Genomic DNA, 6,961 nt, shown 5'->3' on the forward strand with positions numbered 1-6,961 from the left:
CCGCCCCCTTGTGTGTGATGCTGCCCTTAATAGGTGCTCGCTAACAGCGTTTGCCCAGCCGTTCACAAGGTATACATGGAATCGTTTTTGTGTGTGTGTATGCATGCGTGCGTGAGTGTGAGATCCTGGGCGTGATAACAATTATTTTATTATGTTTTATTGTATTATTTTATTACTTACCTTCTACGTGAATTTACCGAAAGAACCAAGAATAATAATGCTTCTACTTATCCATTTCCCAGGCTACTGAGTGGAGTTGCACAGAGACCACCAAAGGTTCATGCTTCAGCAAGGGCAAGTCAGAGTGAGCTCTCAATCACAGCTCCAGGAACACCTCGTACGGTCGTTCATGCCTCAGCTTTTCACAAATGTGTCCATCCACGTTATTGAACGTATTTGGTGCTCCCACTTCTTCCGAGATGTCTGTGCTGGCATGAAAAGCGTCGGCCTAATCCCCACCAGGGGGAATTTCTTGCACTGCCTGCAGTTTTTTTTCTTCCCCCTCGAATAAAATGAAGTGGTATCAAATTGTCTTCCTGCTCAAACGAGCATTATGGCTGTGCTCACCACAGCTGACAGCCTTGCTTCGCGGTGGCGAGATGTTAACTACTTCACCGTGGTATACAGGAGGTCATGGGTTCCATCCCAACCCTGACGGCCGTGTATTTGAAGCTTGCACGTGTCTCTCCACGTGGTCATGTGGATTTTTCTCCGGTTCCTCCGTTTTTCCCCTCCACATTTAGAAACATGCGTTTAGAGTATTTGGTTGCAGTAAATTTCCACGTGCTGATAAGCCACTTAATTGGGCTATCAATTGTGGCCAGTCGCTTCTGAAAACGAGTTGTATAATAGATCAGTGGGCCTTACCTGGTAAAATATTTTTTAATTTAAATTTAGAGTCGATGATGGAAATTCTACGATCCGACGACCACTGTGGAAATCCAGGCCACCCACCTTGAGAAATATCGTCGTTGTTAGAAGCACTTGACTTCCGCTGGCCTCATACAATACCTCTCAGTGCGCATCGTTAAATCAAACGGGCTCCTCCAGCCTCAATGAAGTGACGTCAGCGTGGAATGTGAATGTTCCGCGAAGCTGCCAAGAGGAACTTTGGCAAAAAAAATCGCTACGTGAAGTGGCAGCCCAAGCAGGGTCGGGTGATGCCAAGCGGAGGAGCTCAACAACGTTTTTTTTTTAATTCGCACGTCATTGGCGACATTTAGCAAGCTGGAAGTGACCGAGAGATGACCAGAAGAATGGGATGGCATTTCCACGGCTGTATCGCGACGCAAGGCAACAATATAAAGGGCACGAGGCGAGCGATTCGCATTTTTTATTTAGAGGTCATTTAAAGTTTTGTTAGGGGCCTTATAGCACCATTTTTTTGGAAGAGAAGTTAATGAAAAAAATCGCGAGAGTTGTTATAATTGGCATCGGTTTGGGAGTAGGGCTTCATCCAGCAGTGGATTGACCATGGCTGATGACGATGAAGATTATTGATAAAATGTTGTTATATGATTTTGAGGAAGGTTTTGTAGAGTGTTTGGTTTTGCCTGAATAAAGTGTTTGGGCCTAGCTTAGTGTAAACTAGGCCCAAACTTGAGAACACACACGAGACGCACCACATGACTCACATTCAGAACCATTGCTGTAGAAACGTGAACGTGGTTTATGTCTCGCAAGGCGCGGGTATTCACTCAAAGTTAATCTAAAATGCTGCGTGAATCAGGCCTGACAATCAAACGTCATGATTTGAAATCCAGGTTTGAGGACAAAATAAGTCAATTATCTTTCTGTAATCGGTAGATTGAATATCATTTTGTGGGAAGTCAATAGTGGTCTTCCTGAAGGGAGATTGGGCCTTGTCATGGGTATGTTGCATTTTGAATACCGCCTCAGGACCACCAAAAAAAAGCCACCCATTGCTTATTTGAGCAGGGAGACGTAGCTCTGCTTGTCTTTTTGTTGCATTTTGTTGTAACCTTGATCTAGGCAATTACACTCGCTGTACAGAATAACATGTTCGTGCTCAGGTGGCTGAACAAGGCCTCATAACCAGGATCGACATGAGACGTAGCCCCCTAAATCACCTGCACTCATCTTCGAGGTGGCATTTGTAATGCCATCCACAGAACATTTTGTTGAGCTTACTGTACGTTAATTAAGCACAAGGAGCAGGACTGTGATTGGGGTTTTCAGGAGGTGAACGTGTCAGATGTGAGCCTGCTGTGCCACCCTAATTAATCACAGCGGCCTGCAAGTGTCGCAGCCTAATTTAGACACTGTGACTTTGTGATATTGCACATGAACAGGTTTTTTTTCTCTCTCTCTTTCAATTTCCACGCTAAGCGAACGTGAAAGGAAGGCACTGCGAAGGGTTGCGCTTATATAAGCACGCATTTTGGCTATACAAATTGATCAGGAAGTGTGTTTTCGATTTTGGGATTTTAATTTGCTGGGAAGAAATGTATGTGCCGTGCACTATTTAAGCACGGCATTTTGGTGCACGCCGATCATCCAGCACGTTGGAAGCAAACGTTGGTGGATTTTTTTGAGACTTCTGACATTGGTTGCAAATTCCGAAAGTAGTTTCACGTAACCAGCACTTATTGAAAACGAATTGGCAGTTGTGCAGGGCAATTCCTTCTGGAAATCAATTGGAGAATTAGTGAGGCTTTTTTGGTTAAAATAATGTTATTGTTTGTAAACGTAAAAAATCCAAAGAAGCATCCACTGTTTTCAAAAAGCAACTTCTATTCGCTTTCACAAAGTTGATTCCTGGATTTTTATCCTGGCAGCCACCTGTGATTAAAACCGGGTTCTCACGTGAAATGAGACGGTGATCTTCACCCAGTCAGCATTGGCAGCACACACAACAACACAAAAACTGATGACATTTGTACTTGCTCTTAATTTGGCTAAATTCCATATCTGACAATTAGTGATGATAATCACGCTCTCGAAATTCAGGTGTGGATGATAGATTTACCTGAAATTATCTCAGCAATGGTTCTGTGATGTCTGCTTCTGCAGACCATCCCTCACGTTCACTGCTGTGAAACTCCTCCGTGAATGTGAGTTTCAATAGGAGTCTCCGTTTCATTACATGATGCCAATGCCAAAAACAAATCCCTCACGTATTCCTAAGGTATGATGATAATCGATATTTATTTGTTAGGCGACTTTCACTAATGTCTCAAGGCGATGAAAGAGGATCACATGGGTTATAGAACATACACAGGTTAATTACATAATTCAAACTGTCAAAAAGTAAGGGTTGGGTTGGGCATGTTGCTGTGAGGGACGATGGCTGATGGTCAAGAATAATGCTGGAACGGCATCCATGGAACGGAACGTGACCATGAGAGGGAGGACGTCCACCGCGGAGATGGAGCAATGGAATCAGCCGGTGCTCGTGGATTGTTACACCGCAGGATTGCGAGAGATGAGGATGCTTCGTCCAGCATTGTCGATGACGGCTGATTATGGGGGGGGGGGGGGGGCTGCGTTGAAACCCAATGGAGCCTGGAACTCCATCCCCCCTCCGATGAGCACGGTTGGCTACGTGCAGCGCGAAAGAAGTTCGACGTGCGAACTCGCAAACGACTCCGCAGCCCAAGCTGCCCGATCCGTCGCGAGGTCCGTGAGCGTCGGTGTGCGGTTGAATGTCTGGGACAGGAGGAGTGCCACAACTACGTGCGGGTGCTGCTGGTGAGGGCAAGCAGGCTCTTCAGCTGCGGCACCAACGCCTTCTCGCCCATCTGCACCGAACGCACGGTGGGTCGGAGTCTCCGCAGCAAAAAAGATGAAGGTCCCCCCCCCAACTCCACCCCCCCCCTCTCCGATGGGGCTTCCGCGGACGAGGGGAAGTGCTGCTCATGCTCACGCATTCCTGCAGGACCACCGGCGCAGTTGGTGCAGATGCTCACCTGCGACGGCTTGGCAATGCAACCGAGATGCCCGAGACTCAGTGCCGGGATTATCCTAGTAGCACCAGTAGCTACATGTGTAGTCGCTACTGCGCCAACGCTTTGCATTGCTACACAAAGATACAAAAAAGACAAAGATTCCCCCATGTAGCCTTAACAGACTGTTGGAGCAAGTGCTGTTTGCGAGCAACTTATAAAGGCCAGCACGGCAGATGATGGAGTGGGTAGTGACCACCACGCCCGGCCGCCTTTGTCTCCCGAGTGGCGATGTTTACACACCGCAGCAGGTACTCATTTGAGGCTGAGTCGACCTAGAGCGGGAATCGAACTCAGGCCGCCGGGTTTGTCGCCCAACGGAGCGCTAACGGCCACACGACATGAAGGTGCATCGGACAACTGCAGCCGTAAGCTGCCAGAGCCACGCTAAGCCTACAGGGACGTGGAGCTGCTCGTCAATTGAAATTTGGATCTCAAATAGCTGGGATTCAGGCTGTGTGGTTTGGGCACACAAGTGAAGATTTGTGGCTGAATCCTACCCAGCCAGAGACGGGGAACTCGTTATACAGTGCACCGGGGAAAGGCAATTTCCACAAATATTGGCACAAAACTGACCAATTCACAAGACAATGCCACGGATTTGGCTGCAACTACTGCGTGATTCTGCCAACGTTTGAATAGGGCCTGATTTTATTTGAATGTAAGGGCCCCAACAGCCCATAGCATCAAGGATGTAACTGATATTGAAACACAGGAATAACAGGGTGTGAATTTAATAGCCATTGTTTTGTATGACATGTAATTTGCAAGCAAAAAGGAAGCAAACTACTGAGTGGATATTTTCTGCGATCATTTTTTTTTACGTTAAAATGTTGCTGGCGAGTTGCCTCTGCAGTCGAGCGAGCGGTTCGCAATCGGAAGGTTGCGAGTTCACATCCTGGTTGGGGTTGACTCGGCCCATCATCCTTCCGGGGTCGATAAAAACAAGTACCGCTTTGCGGGGAAGTCAACAGGGGTTCTCCTGTGGATAGAATCTCGCCCACCACGGGAATGAGGAATTTGCATCACCGGCTCAAGGGCTGCAATACAAGTGGCGAGCGCCGCCCCGACGCCCAATCGAGCGGGAATTCCCCACGGCTTGACGCGGACCCTCGTGTGCCCCCTGCCCCCGCACAGCTGGGCAACATGAACCGCGTGTTGGACACGATCAACGGCGTGGCTCGCTGTCCGTACGACCCGCGGCAGAGCAGCGCCACGCTGCTCACGGCGCGCGGGAGCTCTACGCCGCCACCGCCGTCGACTTTGCGGCCGCGACCCGGCGCTCTACCGGAGCCTCGGCGGGCAGCCCACCCTGCGCACCGCGCAGTACAACTCTCGCTGGCTCAACGGTACCACCACCACCACCCCCAACCCCCTCTGCCCCCATGCCCCCCCTCTCCGTCCGACCCCTCTACCCCCAGCACCCTACCCCTGTACCCCCCCCCGAACGCCCCCCTCCCTCTAGTTTGGTCGTTTCATCAAGATATGGACCTCGCCGAATCTTAAAGCAAAGGGTGAATGTTCAGTCGTTCAAAAGTAATATTGAGGATTACCAAATTGCATAGTAATAGATTGACTCGTCGTCATTATCATCGGTAAAGCCTGAGATCACTGAACTCCGATTATAAAATCCAATGCACATTGGGGGCCTGAGCAAAGCAAATATTTGAGCTCCTCCCCCATTCAATTGATAAAATCCTCTTCAGACGACAGAAGAGTTAAATGAGAGAGACAGAGATGTAGTGCTATAATAAAAAAACTTAAGATGTAAATTAGCTCGTTATGTTTAATAGGATTTGAATTTGAGTGGACGCTTAATGCACCCCCCCAAATTTCTTCACGAATCCAGCGCCCCCGATCTGCCCGGGTCCCTAAGCATCTGCTCGGTCGCGGAATGCCTCGGGCCGCCACCACCGCAACGCCGCTCGCAAGTTTGGCCTCAAATCGTCAAGCACTGCGGACGGGCAGGGCAGACGGAGCCTTTTCCCCTCCGATTGGCACGGTTGGCTACGTACGTAAGAGTTAAAGCTAAAGTACGTCTCATTCTATACGGGTAAGGCCCACCGAGCTACACAGCTCTTTTCAGAAGTGAACTGGCCACAAATGTGGCCTATCGTCACGTGGAAATGCGTAGCAGCCAAATACTCGAAAAAGCACGTTGACTCCAAACGTGGAGGGAAAAACCGGAGGACCCGGAGAAAAAAAAAGTAAAGTACCAGCGTACTTTGCTTTCCTTGCAGAGCCGAACTTCGTGCTGGCGTGGGAGGCGGGTGGCTTCGTGTACGTGGCGTTCCGCGAGCTCGCCGTCGAGCAGGAGTGCGGGCGGCGCGTCGTGTCGCGCGTCGCACGCGTCTGCGCCAACGACCAGGGCGGCCGCTTCCTGCTGGAGGACACGTGGACGACCTACATGAAGGCCCGTCTCGACTGCTCGGGGTCGTCGTCTGGAACGGCCTCTTCCGAGCCGGGGGAGCCGGAGCCACCGCCGGATCCGGAAGTTCGGGTTCGAGGAGAGGCAACGCGGCGCCCGAGTACCCGGAGCTGCGGAGCGCCGTCTACCTGCCCGAGGCCGGGCTTCTCTATGGGCTATTTTCCACCAGCGGGTGAGCACATGCAGTGTCGGGCCGCGATGGAAAATGTGTGTGGATGTAACGTGGTCTTGTAGCGTTTATCGCGCTGTGCCACGAACCCGACGACCCGGGTTCGATACCCGCTCATGGCCACCAAGACCAGTGACGATTATTTGAAACGGTCCTGGGCCTCCCTAGGTCGACTCAGTGAGTACCTGGTGTGTGTAAACATCACCACTAGGGAGACAAAGGCGGCCGGGCGTGGTGCTGGCCGTTCCGGCCTTCATGGGTGCTCGCTAACAACACTTGCCCCAAAAGTCTGTTAAGGCTATACAGGAGATCTTTGTCTTTTTTGGTTATAATGTGGGGCAGTGGTATGGAAAATTTGGCTGGATGGCATTGCGGTTTGGCTAACGCTAAACCGCAACA

At 50.2% G+C, this 6,961-nt stretch overlaps 1 pseudogene; it reads left to right on the plus strand.

Moving 5' to 3' along the window:
* Nucleotides 1-242: 242 nt before the first annotated feature.
* Nucleotides 243-6,961, plus strand: part of LOC121852161 — an 8,336-nt pseudogene continuing 1,617 nt past the window's right edge.

The sequence above is a fragment of the Callorhinchus milii genome, unplaced genomic scaffold, assembly GCF_018977255.1.
Source record: "Callorhinchus milii isolate IMCB2004 unplaced genomic scaffold, IMCB_Cmil_1.0 Scaffold499, whole genome shotgun sequence".
NCBI classification, from domain to species: Eukaryota; Metazoa; Chordata; class Chondrichthyes; order Chimaeriformes; family Callorhinchidae; genus Callorhinchus; species Callorhinchus milii.